This window comes from Cucumis melo, chromosome 6, assembly GCF_025177605.1.
Source record: "Cucumis melo cultivar AY chromosome 6, USDA_Cmelo_AY_1.0, whole genome shotgun sequence".
NCBI classification, from domain to species: Eukaryota; Viridiplantae; Streptophyta; class Magnoliopsida; order Cucurbitales; family Cucurbitaceae; genus Cucumis; species Cucumis melo.
Window position 1 is genome coordinate 35,624,508 of NC_066862.1, and position 14,645 is coordinate 35,639,152.

Here is a 14,645-nt window from a genome sequence, read left to right on the forward strand (position 1 = left end):
AGGCAAGGCAAATGTGGTAGCTGATGCTCTTAGTAGAAAGGTATCACATTTAGCAGCACTTATTACCCGCAGGCCCCATTGCATCGAGATCTTGAGCGGGCTGAGATTGCAGTGTCAGTGGGGGCAGTCACTATGCAGTTAGCCCAATTGACAGTACAGCCGACTTTGAGGCAAAGGATCATTGATGCTCAGAGTAACAATCCTTATTTGGTTGAGAAGTGTGGCCTAGCAGAGGCAGGGCAAGCGGTTGAGTTCTCCATATCCTCTGATGGTGGACTTTTGTTTGAGAGGCGCCTCTGTGTGCCATCAGATTGTGCGGTTAAAATAGAATTATTATCTGAGGCTCACAGTTTCCCATTTTCCATGCACCCAGGTAGTACGAAGATGTATCAGGACCTGAAGCGGGTTTATTGGCGGCGTAACATGAAGAGGGAGGTAGCAGAATTTGTTAGTAGATGTTTGGTGTGTCAGCAGGTTAAGGCACCAAGGCAGAAACCAGCGGGTTTATTACAACCCGTGAGCATACCGGAATGGAAATGGGAAAACGTGTCCATGGATTTCATTGCAGGACTACCAAGATCTCTGAGGGGTTTTACAGTGATTTGGGTTGTGGTGGACATACTTACCAAATCAGCGCACTTCGTTCCGGGTAAATTCACCTATACCGCTAGTAAGTGGGCACAGCTGTACATGTCTGAGATAGTGAGGTTACATGGAGTGCTAGTGTCGATTGTTTCTAATAGAGATGCCCGTTTCACTTCCAAATTCTGGAAGGGTTTGCAAACTGCTATGGGCACGAGGTTAGACTTGAGTACAGCTTTCCATCTACAGACCGACGGTCAGACTGAGCGTCTTCACCAAGTTTTAGAAGACATGTTGTGAGCGTGTGCATTGGAATTTCCAGGTAGCTGGGACTCCCACTTGCATTTGATGGAATTTGCTTATAATAACAGTTTTCAGGCTACTATTGGCATGACACCATTTGAGGCCTTGTACGGCAAATGTTGTAGATCCCCTGTTTGCTGGGGTGAGGTGGGTGAGCAGAGATTGATGGGTCCTGAGTTAGTTCAGTCTACTAACGAAACGATACAAAAAATTAGATCACGTATGCTTACCGCACGGAGGGATCTTGAGTTTGATGTGGGGGACAAGGTGTTCTTGAAGGTAGCACCTATGAAAGGTGTCTTACGATTTGAAAAGAGAGGAAAGCTGAGTCCCCGTTTTGTTGGGCCGTTTGAGATTCTGGAGCGGATTGGCCCTGTAGCTTATCGTTTGGCGTTGCCACCATCACTCTCGACAGTTCATGATGTGTTCCATGTTTCTATGTTGAGGAAGTACGTGCCAGATCCATCCCATGTAGTGGATTACGAGCCACTAGAGATTGATGAAAACTTGAGCTATACTGAACAACCCGTTGAGGTGCTGGCTAGAGAGGTGAAAATGTTGAGGAATAGAGAAATTCCTTTGGTTAAAGTCTTATGGCGGAATCACCGGGTGGAAGAGGCTACATGGGAGCGAGAAGATGACATGAGGTCCCGTTATCCCGAACTGTTCGAGGAATAAAACTTTCGAGAACGAAAGTTCCTTAAGGAAGGAAGAATGTAACGCCCCGAATTTTCGAGGTAAATTTTATCATTTTGTGTGATTTTTTTCAGAAATTTAAAAATTTTGGTGTGAATTCTCGGTTTCCTTCGATTATGGTAGAAAAAGAAATTTAGGGTTATGAATTTCTTAAATTAATATTTGGTAAATTGATATCTTGATAATATGATATTAATTATATTATTATTATTATTTACTTTTATTATTATTATTTAATATTAATATTATTAATATTATTAATATTATTAATATTATATTTATTATTTAATATTAATATTAATATTAATATTAATATTATTATTATTTAGTATTAAAATTATTATTATAAATTAATATTATTATTATTATTATTATTATTATTATTATTATTATTTTATATTATTACTATTTAAATATATATATATATATATATATAATAATAATAATATATTTTTAAAAACCCTAAGGAGCGCGCGCCCTCCCCCCTCTTACAAAATTTTAAAGTATATATATATTAAAATATATTAATATTAATCACTTAATTACTTACCTTCATTTTTATTGCTTCCTTTTCAATTTTTTCTACTTCTTCAGTAGAGCAATGTTGTATATGTCATCGTCAAATAATTCATTTTGTCCTCCCTGTTAATATTCATAATTATTATGTAATGTACAGTATAAATTCCAAATATAAATTACCTCTTCTCCGTCATTTTCTTTTCAATTGTTTCCATTTTGTTCATCATTAGAGTTAGTTTGGAAAAATATACGTCTATATATATCTAATATACAGATTAAACAATAAATCATAATAAATAAATGAATAGAATATGTATCTGCTGATTAATAACATCCCTTCAACTTCATTATCATCATTCTCATTGTGTGTATCCCCTTGACCTTCATCATTATTGTCATCCCTTGGTATCTTATTATAATTTTCCACTATTTGATTTACCTATTCTTTGAACATATCCTTGAGACATTCGACCTCCTTAATCAGCTTGTCCAATTTATTGTTTAAACATTCACTGTTGGCCAGAATGAGTTCTTGAAATTTCAGGAAGTAATTAGGAATTTTCTCATTGGATGACTTACCTTGCCGTGAACATTCACCTCTCTCAAATGTTACATTAGTTTCCTCTCTCATTACATTTTCATGGAATGTCCTTCCCACGAAATCTTCCTCAAACATGGTCTTAAATTTGATATGTTCCAGAAATCACAATCATATATGTGGGTATACTATTATCATGTGAATATAAAATATTATCGATATGTATAAAATATACAGTTGCAAAATCAAACCTAATCATTATCAAGAGTGGGATGCACTCATTGTCATGAACCCAATTCAGCATGCAAATCTTATTGTCATGAACTTTTTGTGCACAGAATATTGATGATCCAATCAAGAGTGGGATGCACTCATAGAACCATACTAGTAAGGAATAAACAAATCCAGCAATGCAAACAACTAGGGCAGTAGGGTTTCTTTTATAGATTTCTTAATAGAATCAATCAACAAATTGTAATCTAACCTACCCCATGGAAACACATCAAATTGTTCTTCATCATCAATTAATTCGATGTTTTCCAAATCACATCCCGTTGTGAACTGTTTCCCTAGGAGAAAATTCTCTAAGAAGTATATTTTAGTCATCTTAATTCTATCTTGCTCCTTCAATTTTTTTGATTCATTAAATAAGAAGGAGACCCTAAACCTAGGTATCAGATCTTCATTCTTGAAGTATTTTGATAGAAATTTGTCCTTGACCATCAAAAAATCAACGGTCAACAATGGACCACAATTCAATCCCGTTATAGCTTGAATTCTTTAATGCAAAATTTGGCAATAGTTCCTTCAAAATTGAACCACAACTCATCGTCCTTCGTCAATGTACATTGACGTCTGATTATGTGGTATAGTAGTTGGCTTTGGAATTTGGAGAATTTGATGTCTAGAAAATTTCCACAGGGTTACATAATCACTTCTAAACACTTCTAGTTCCCTACTGTTCAATTTTTTTTTAATATTCCTAATTACATCTACTCTTGCATATATGTTCAACTTTTGCACTCTAGATCATTGACTCCTTTTAAGTATCAATGGTGTATCCTGCACACAACATATAAAGGACAATATTGTTATATGTATACTTTATATATACTAGTATAAAACAGTATCTAAAGTATATTTCATCATAGTTATGAATACCTCATAATCTTCCTTCTGCTCCGTTCTTTTTTCTTCCTTTTTTTTATCCTCAGTTCTTTTCTGTATCAATATTAGTAACATAATTTGTTAGTGATAACTAAATGCAATTTAATAAACTGCAATATTATATGCATAAATGTTATATACCTTTGTTTTTTATTTTATTGATCATTTCTTCTCATTTGTTTTTTTTCTCCATCACTTCTTTCTTATCACTTTTCTTCATCTTATTCTATTCACTTGCTCTAACATCTTTCTCAAACTTCCTCTTTTTAGATACCTACAATAACAAACTTTTAGTATTATAACGGTAATTATCTACATACCTACATTTGAAATATACGTACATTTTCAGCAGCAGTTTCCTTTCATTTCCCCTTGAACAAAGTTTCGAACAATTTTCTTCTCGCTATTGGTACATTGTCCTGCTCATAATCGAATATAATTAACGTTAGTTTCTATTTATACATAAATCTTAATGTAATATACAATTTTATAATATGTAAAAATCACCAATATACCTCATTAGACTCCGATGAGAAGTTTTCAGGTACCATGCGATGTTTGTCCTTCATTATTCTACAAACAAATATAATTAAGGGAATCATCATCAATATATATACATAAGTAAATATATACGTTGCAATATATATACAACAATACATATAACATGAACTTACTTATTTTTCTTCGTTCTTTTTGGGCATTTTGGCTTCTGGAGCTTCAAAAACCATATTCGTTCTCATAAATTTTTTATCATCATACACCAATATTTGTGTACCTGTCGACCCTTGTAATTCTTCTTCATTATCCTCAGGATAAATTGTTTGTATTGGTTTGTAATCCAGTGGTTCTTGATTTCTTATGTCCTCATATGATATATACACATTTTTAATATTTGTTTAACTATATATACAATATTTTATTGTAATTCAGTAAATATCAAATATATACCTCTGCATTATCTTCTATCAAAATAGGATTATCCTTGCTAGATTTAATCTTCTTCAGTCTTGATTCAAGGCATCTTTCGCTTCTTCTAATCATTGTTTTCCAAACTTATCCTATAGAGTATGCAACAATATAAAGTATGATGGAAGGTATAACAACATGACATGCATTACTTAAATATATACAGACTTCAAAATGCATGTTTAATCAGGAAATACCTAGAACATGCATTTCTACGCACGAAAAAGAGTTCCATATATACCCTCTTTGTTTTCACTTAATAATCGAAACAAAATAACTTACCTGTACTGTAAAATTATTCTGAAGAGGATGTTGCAAGGAAAATGGCCAAATATTTAATTTCAGTGCACAAGTTGAGTTTTTGAAAACCCTAAACAAGTTTTCAAGCTCTATCACTACGCACGAAATACATTTCTATATATACCCCATTTAGTTCACAATAAAAAGACAGAAAAATTAGTCACCGGAATGGAAGAATGCGGCAGAACACTCATCGGAATGGACGAATGCTGCGGATGGAATGAATAATGTTGATGAAACCTTAACGATTTGTTTCCAGAAGAATATCGAGGAAGAGAATGTGTAATGCCCGTGGTGAAGTTGCCTTTCGTGGTTAAAAAATGCCTCAATATACGACATTAACGTATTAGTTACCTTTTTTAATCTTTTTTAAATTCGCTAATAATTAAATATGAACAATGCAGTAATTTGGACCAAACTTTTATTAAAAAATTAGCCCATATAGTACTGATATAAGTAATTTAAGCCCATTATGTAAAATCATATGTCTAGATAGGCTATTTGAGTTAAAACCCGTGACTTTAATTACACTAGTCATTCATTGCGATTGCAACAAGACTTGAGGCTTATTTTGGGCTTATTTTGTCTTAGTTTAAAAAAATTGAAGCCCACACAATAGTGGCCTATATTCAAATTGGCCCAAATTTAAACGTCATTTACCTGTAACATAATTTGAGTGACACCACCTCCGAGTGTATGCTTCTCTACCCACCACATATCGGTATATCAGCTTCAATCCTACAATTAAAATACTGTCTTATTCATTTATTTGAATCAGGTTAGTTTTGTTATATTGAGCCTCAACTCAATCTTCTTATATGCAACATGACTAATCTCCGATAAAAATGTATCACGTTATATCTTTTATTGATTTTTAATTTTTCTTTTTCATTTATGTAAAATAAAGAAGAACATGAGATTAGGTGCAATCTTGGTTACAATTAATATTGAGAGTGTGTCTTCTAACCATTCGTGTACCTAGAACAAATAGTACTTGTCATCTCCCTTATGAGCAGTAAAAGTTGACTGGTATTACTGTGGTGTGAACTCCGGTGGAAAACTTCCATTTCCCTTAGTAAAACAAATGCATCTCTAAGGTCTGGCATTTTCTATTTATTTAGATGGTTTATTCTAGGTCTTTGAATATAGAAAGAAATCCTTATCTTGAACCAAACAAAACTCTTTTAAAATAATTTTTAATGGAGTGTTCTTTTCTATAATGTTTAAACGATAAGAATATGTTGATGTTGACCCAGAATCAGATGCACAAACTAATGTGCAATGATGAAGAAATGCTAGCTATCTTATAACAAAAAAATATAGACTTTACAACATAGATTAATGATGAATTCGAAGAAATGGACCTTGATGGTCGTCAACATGAATTTTCCTCAAATACTTTTACTGAACTGAACATGAATGCAGTAGATAGCGTTCAGGAACACAATTCAATTATAGTTCAGGTGGTAACTGACAACACGAAATTGTATAAGGGAATGATTTCTGAAAAATAAACGCTACAACATATGGTCAAATATTTTGTTATTAAAAGTCACGCAACGTGTGAAGTAGTAGAATCAACACCGACAAAGTGGCCATTCGATGTAAGAAGTCGAAAAAAGGTTGCACACTCGAGTAATGAAATTTCGACTAAGAGTTGATCGTTATAAATCTATCACGTAAATAACAAATGTAAAAATAAATTAGAAAATTAACTTAAATAAATTGAAAAATTAAAAAAGTATTCAAAGAAATTTCGTCAGTTTAAAATAAATTGAAAATTCCATGAAAAATGTGAATGATGGTAGGTATTTTTTTTTTTTTTTTTTTGTTAGAGGGCAGAAAATAAATTAGTATGAAATTTTAAAAATAAGAATTAGTTAAAATGAGAGAAGATTAAATTAATTAAAATAAGAATTAGGTAAAGTAATTCTTATTTAAAATTACGACCATGCCATTTTTTAAATTTAAATTCTTATTTTTTGTAATTCAAATTTTTATTTTTTTAATTAAAATTCTTAACATTCTTACTTATTAAAATTCTTAATATTTTAAACTTTTTTTAATTCAACACATTTTGATATTCATCCGTCACATTTTAACCAATTCCTTAAAACTCCTTCCTTCCATTTTAACTAAATCACTTTTTAATTAAATTAAAAAGAAATTAAGGTACAAGAGGGAGAAAAAAATTGAAAAAAAAAAAGAGAGAATCAAAACTCAACAAAAAAAAACAAAAAATTCCATTATTATATTAATATAACTCTCTTCCTTTTAGAAATGCATCAAAAACACTTCATGAAATCTAGGATGACCCGGGAATAAAAAAATGACAAATTTTCTAATTATTAAAAATAAAATGTATAAATGAAGGTACATTCTTTTATAGAAAAAAAAAAATCGTAATGGAGTATTAAATTTTAGATTTTTTCAACGTATTGTTTTCAGTTACAAAGAAAAGGAAATAAGCATTAAATTAAGAAAAAAAAAAAAACAGGTTGGTGCAAAAATAAGTATTAAATTATTTTAAAAGTTAGTCAGAAATTTTTTTAAAAAGTAAATTATTATGAAATTAGAAAAAAGAAGTTTTTATTTTGGTCGAGTATTCAACTAGACCAAAGAGAATCAAATTTAAGAAAACAAGGAGAGAGAATCAAAACAGTACTATATATTACTTAATAGTTTTAGAACTACACTATCTTAATAAATACTTTGAAAATATGCAATATTCCTCCCCTTTTTCCGAATCAAAGGATACAATCATTATTGTCATAAACAACACCATTCTAGTTTTTCTCCCAAGAAAAAAATATACCAATCTAATTCAATGGAGAAATAATAGCAAGTAGGAATTAATTGGGATGTTTGAAACTTTCGAGGAGAAAAGAAATAGGGGTTGTTCATTATTACTAAAATCTTTATCATAGCCTACTAATTGGACCCTCTTCACCGTCTTTAGTGCATTGATTATTGGCTTTATTTTTTTATTTTAGATTTAAATGGTTTGTACACTCTATTTTGTTTTATTTTGGTTAACTTCAATATATATATATTTGATTGATCATATTTTGGTCTTACTCCTTAAAATTCAGTTAACTCCTTACTGAAATGATAAGGTGATTTTTATATTTGAGTGATTTAGGCTATCAAATAAGATAATCGATCTTAATAATCTAGGATTTACTTTCTAATTAAAGGCTAAATGATAAATTGATATCTTATAAAAAAAAAAGAAAAACTCAAAAAGTCACATTGATTTCAAGATCTTGGTCGTCGCCATTTTTTGTACATTGTCATTCTACTTCATTTTCTCAATTTATATGCTAAATGCAAATCATCTGCATACAAAATTTTTAGTCTCAAGTTTAGGATGATATTTTGTGATTCGTTGAGGTGTTTTTTCTTCTCTTCCTCCTAATTTTTCTTTTTTTCTTTTTTTGGTGATTTATTGTACGGATATTTTGTTGGAATTTATGTCCTAAAACTCGTACTTTGTTATTTGATTCAATAAGTTTATTATTGAATTCTATAATCTTAAAACCAATAAATTAAGATCCCGAGGCTATTTTACTAAGTTTGTCAATACACTTGAACTTTATATAGAGACATAAACATGGATTAAGTTCGAGTTAATAGCCCAAATAGTTTATAGTGTATGAATAAGGTTGGGCACCTTATTCTGGAAAAACACTGTGGATGCGACCCACTCCATATTTAGTACAAACGATGTAATCCTGAATTGTTCATGTGGAGACATGAGAGTGGGGGCATCCTATGTAAATGGTTTGCATAAGACTGGAACCACGACATAGTCATTTTTTAGTTATAACGCCGTAAACTATATAAACTGACTATTTCAATTATAATGACCTAGGTAACTTGATCTTAATCCTGAGCTAACTATAAACTTCTGTTCATTCGGTAGTATCCTTAGATCTGCATAGGTGAGGGCAGCTCTTCTTCGCTGGCCCAATAAGCCTCCCATTTCAGAGATAAGACCGAGTGGATAGCTAGGGACATAGGGTGCAAGACGAAATTCACTCCTACCCACTTCTGGGATAGTAGATAGGTTGTTCCCTTAAGGACTGAATCCAAGTCTTGAACAAGGGGCCCTACATTCTCATTGGCCCGAGAAGGATTCAGGTTTATAGGTTGAACCTTAAACCAATTGTTCAATAGTGGATGAGTGGGTCTTAAGGAGCAAGATGTAATCTCGGGGGTAAAACAGTTTTTTGACCCAGCCAAGATTATGAATAACCTGTGAAGTATCAACTTACCCATCGTGGTTATATCAGGTGGGCAGAAATATATCTATAGTGAGGGGAGTGCAACTATGAGTCTTTAGTGGAATGACTCATTACTTAACGAATGTTAATTAAGCTTGGTCTAAAAGAGTTTAGCTAGTTAATCTCGAATCGTTGGAGCTCATGATCTATAGGTCCATTAGTTTCCTCTACTAGCTCATATGAATTCAACTTAGAACAATATGTTGGAATAACTCGAATTGTTCGAATTAGATAAAGAGAGAGAAACTGACAAGTATATATGATATAAGTCGGTAAATATAAACTTTAAGTTTTATGTTTAAATATGATTTAAATAATAAAAATATGAATATTGATTCATATTTAGAAGCTTGGAAAGTTTTGAAACGGTCAAAGTTGTAAAAGTCAACATGTTGATTTTTGACTTTGAAAAACAAAACTTTGACCGGATTTATATTCAAATATGATTTGAATTTTAGAAAAATGAATGTAGATTCATACTCGAGAGGTTGGAATTAGTCAAGATGGATAAAATAGCAAAACTTCAAAAAGTTGACTTTTGACTAAGAAAAGTCAAAGTTTGACTTTGACTTAATTGGTCAAATGATCAAATTACCCTTTGACTAATATATTTATTATAATTGTTAGTGGGAAATGTGGCAGCTTGTGATGAATTTATAAGCCACTAATTTCATTAATAGTTAATGGATTAATTAGGTGTTGAAATTTCATGAAGTAAATTGCATGCATTTTGCATGTAATTTTCTTTATAAACTTCCATTTACAGAATGAGGAGAGGCAGATAAGGTTTTCATGAAAATTCTCAAAACGATACACCTTTCTCCTTCCATCTCTCTAAGATTTCCTTCATAAAAACTAGTCCCACAACTCGATTCTTAGTCTGAGATTAGTAGGTCAACATAGTGGTTGTCCTTTGCTTATGATCTTTAGGCAAAAAGAAGTTTTAGAACGAAGAAGAAGTTAAAAATTACAAAGGTAAGCTTATCGTTTATCTTCTCTATTCTTCGTTTAGGTTTGTCAGTTGAAGCATGTTAATTTCTAAATCGTTTAGATACATATAGAGTAAAACATGATCCTAGTCTTCCGCTGATGTATGCTCTCTTTGTTGTTTTTCCATCATATTTATCTATCATTTCGTAAAGTTTATTTTATACATGTGTTGTAATTACCTTATTTTTCTAGTTTATTCTATACACTTATATGGCACTTCTATTTTAATTTTTAATCTATTCAATGTCTTATTCTAATTTGCTTCAAGATTCCAATTTCTTTAAAAAAAAAAAAAAGTAGAGAGTAGGGATTTGGAGAGAGGATGAGGGAGAGATTGAAGTTTTGGAGAAAATAAAACAATTAGTTTTAATTTGGGTTTCCTTCACTAAAGTGTGTTAATTATGTTTTTGTGTTAACCCACACGATTTATAGAATAAATTAATAAGATTTTTTTGTGATTTATTAATTTAATTAATATAATGAATATAGTATAATAATCCAAATATAAAAGCCAAACAAAATTTTAATGGCAAGGACCAAAATAAGCTAGCTTTTTTCAAAACTTTGGGAACCAAAACATACGTTCTTGAAAGTTTAGAGACTAAAATAAAATAAGATACCAAGTTTAAGGACTAAAATAAGATTTAACATTTATTTATTTAGTTTTAAGAAATTGATACGCATTACAAATTTGTGGTTTCATTTAGAAAAACTAATTTGGTAAAATGAAACTAGCAAAATTTAACATATATAAATTATAGATATCGGTAAATTTTTAATAGTGTCTATTAGTAATATTAATGGAAACTTATAGAATATAATATCTATCAATTATTTTACTATATTTTATAAATATTTTTTAAGTTGTCATTTACGGTAATTTTTCTTTTGATATACATGTTTTATTAGGACAATTTGATATATGTGTCTTCCATTGTTGTGTTTTAAAATGTATTTTAATCTCAAAAGTTTAATAATACAGTTTTAGTTTATAAGTTGGAGAGTTTTGTTTCCGGAATTTGTGATGAAAAAATATTTATATATTGTAAATATAATGATATATTATAAATGTAGATATCCATAACCTACATTGGTTACAATTTTCATATAACTTTCACATTCAATTCTATATTGTAACATCCATCCCATTGAATTTCATAATGTAACTTATACCATAAGATGTCTTATAAATAGAGGAGTATGGTGCCTTTGTAAGACACACCACAATTGAGTTTAATTGTATTCTCTTCTCTCTCTCTTCTCTATTCTTCTCTTTGTTTGTTTTATTATTCTTCTCTATCTTTATATTACATTTATTGTTTCACATGAGAAGCGTATATTGGAAACATTGCCTGCATTTTCTTCTGGATTATATTATACTCATATACAAGTAGTTGAAACATATGCCACCATGAACCCGAAGTTCATGAATTTAAATATGTTTACTGTTTGGCATGATCGATTGGGTCATCCTGGGTCAATAATGATGAGAAGATTTATTGAAAATTCTCACGGACATCCACTAAAGAACCAAAAGATTCTTCAAAGAATTATCATGTATTGCTTGCTCTCAAGCAAAATTAATTATTAAGCCATCACCAGCCAAAGTGGGAGTGGAGTCACCTACATTTTTAGAACGAATTCATGGTGACATATGTGGACCAATCAATCCACCAAGTCGACCATTTAGATATTTCATGGTTTTAATTGACACATCAAGTAGATGGTCACATGTGTGTTTATTATCAAGTCGAAACCTTGCATTTTCATGATTACTTGCTCAAATAATCAAATTAAGAGCACAGTTTCCAGATTATACAATAAAAAACATTCGACTTGATAATGCTGGTGAATTTACATCCCAAAAGTTTAATAATTATTGTATGTCAACTGGGATAAGTATTGAACATCCTGTAGCTCATGTTCATACACAAAATGGTTTGGCAGAATCATTTATCAAGCATTTACAATTGATTGACAGACCATTACTTATGAGAACAAAACTTCCATTATCTATATGGGGTCATGTTATTTTGCATGTAGCGTCACTTATACGCATAAGACCGACATCTTATCATAAGTATTCCCCAACACAATTAGCTTATGGTCAGGAACCAAATATTTCTCATTTGCGAATTTTTGGTTGTGCAGTATATGTTCCAATTTCCCCACCACAACGTACTAAAATGGGACCTCAAAGAAGGTTAGGAATATATGTCGGATTTGAATCCCCATCAATTATTAGATATCTTGAGCCCTTGACGAGAGATGTATTTACTGCACGATTCGCTGATTCTTATTTTAATGAAATAAATTTTTCAACATTAAGGGGAGGAATTAAGAAGTTGGAAAATGAAATTGCCTGGAATGTATCGTTATTGTCTCATACAAAGCAATGTGAACTAGAAGTTCAAAAGATAATTCATTTACAAAGTATAGCAAACCAAATGCTAGAGGCATTTACAGATACTAAGAAAGTGACCAAGTCATATATTCCAGCTGCAAATGCTCCATCTAGAATTGAAATCCCAACTCAGCAAGTTGATACAATTAATGAATCAACGTTGCGCCAAAAGCGTAGTAGACCGATGGGTTCAAAGAATAAAAATCTTCGAAAAAGAAAAGTGACCAATAGTCGAAATGACTTAATTGACAATAGAAACATTCAAGAAAAAGTCATGGACACGACTAGTGGTAAAAATGTAGAAGAGACTCAAGTATATGAAAATAACAATGAGATCTCGATAAATTATACCATGACAGGCAAAAGGTGGAATAGAATTAATGTAGTTGTGGACAACATTTTTGCGTATAATGTTGCACATAATATCATTCATGAAAATGAAGATTATGAACCTAAATCTGTTGACGAATATCGTAATAGAAAGGATTGGCCCAAGTGGAAAGAAGCCATCCAAGCAGAACTAAACTCACTCACGAAACGTGAAGTTTTTGGACCTGTAATTTATACACCTAAAAGTGTAAAACTAGTGGGATTTAAATGGGTATTTGTGCGTAAATGAAATGAAAATAATGAGGTCACTAGATATAAAGCACGACTTGTTGCACAAGGATTTTCTCAAAGACCAAACATTGATTTTGAGGAAACATATTCTCCTGTGGTGGATGCTATTACATTAAGATATTTAATTAGTCTGACTGTATGTGAAAATCTTGATATGCATCTTATGGATGTAGTTACAGCATACTTATATGGATCTTTGGAAAATGAAATTTATATGAAAATCCCTGAAGGATTTAAGATACCTGAATCATATAATTAAAACACTAGAGAATTATGTTCAATCAAATTACAAAGATCATTATATGGATTGAAACAATCAGAACGAATGTGGTAAAATCGCTTAAGTGAATATTTATTGAAAGAAGGTTATCAAAATAATCCAATTTGTCCATGTGTTTTTATTAAGAAATCACAATCAGGATTTGCGATTATAGCTGTATATGTTGATGATTTAAATATAATTGGAACTCTTGAAGAGCTTTCAAAGGCAATAGAATATTTCAAAAAGGAATTTGAAATGAAAGATCTTGATAAGACAAAATTTTGTCTTGGCTTACAAATCGAGCATTTAGCCGATGGATTTTTATTCATCAATCAACATATACAGAAAAGATTTTAAAAAGATTCTACATGGACAAAGCACACCCATCGAACATTCCAATGGTGGTTCGATCACTAGATGTAAAAAATGATATCTTTCGACCTCGAGAAGATAATGAAGAATTACTTGGTCCTGAAGTACCGTACCATAGTGCAATAGGTACACTAATGTATCTTGCTAATAACACAAGACCAGATATAGCATTTTCAGTAAATTTGTTAGCAAGATATAGCTCTTCTCCAACAAAAAGACATTGGAATAGAGTTAAGTATGTACTTCGTTATCTTCGAGGGACAATTGATATGGGTTTGTTTTATTCAAATAAATCAAACTTTGATCTAGTTGGTTATGCGGATGCTGGATATTTATTTGATCCACACAAAGCAAGATCTCAAACAGGTTATCTATTTACATGTGGAGGAATTGTTATATCTTGGCGGTCTGTAAAGCAAACCATGACAGCCACTTCATCGAATCATGCCGAAATTCTTGCAATTCATGAAGCTAGTAGAGAATGTGTATGGTTGAGGTCAATGACTCATCATATTCGAGAAACATGTGGTTTGTCTTTCAGTAAAAATTTACCAACAATATTATTTGAAGATAATACCGCATGTATAGCACAAATCAAAGGAGGGTATATAAAAGGAGATAGAACAAAGCATATCTCAC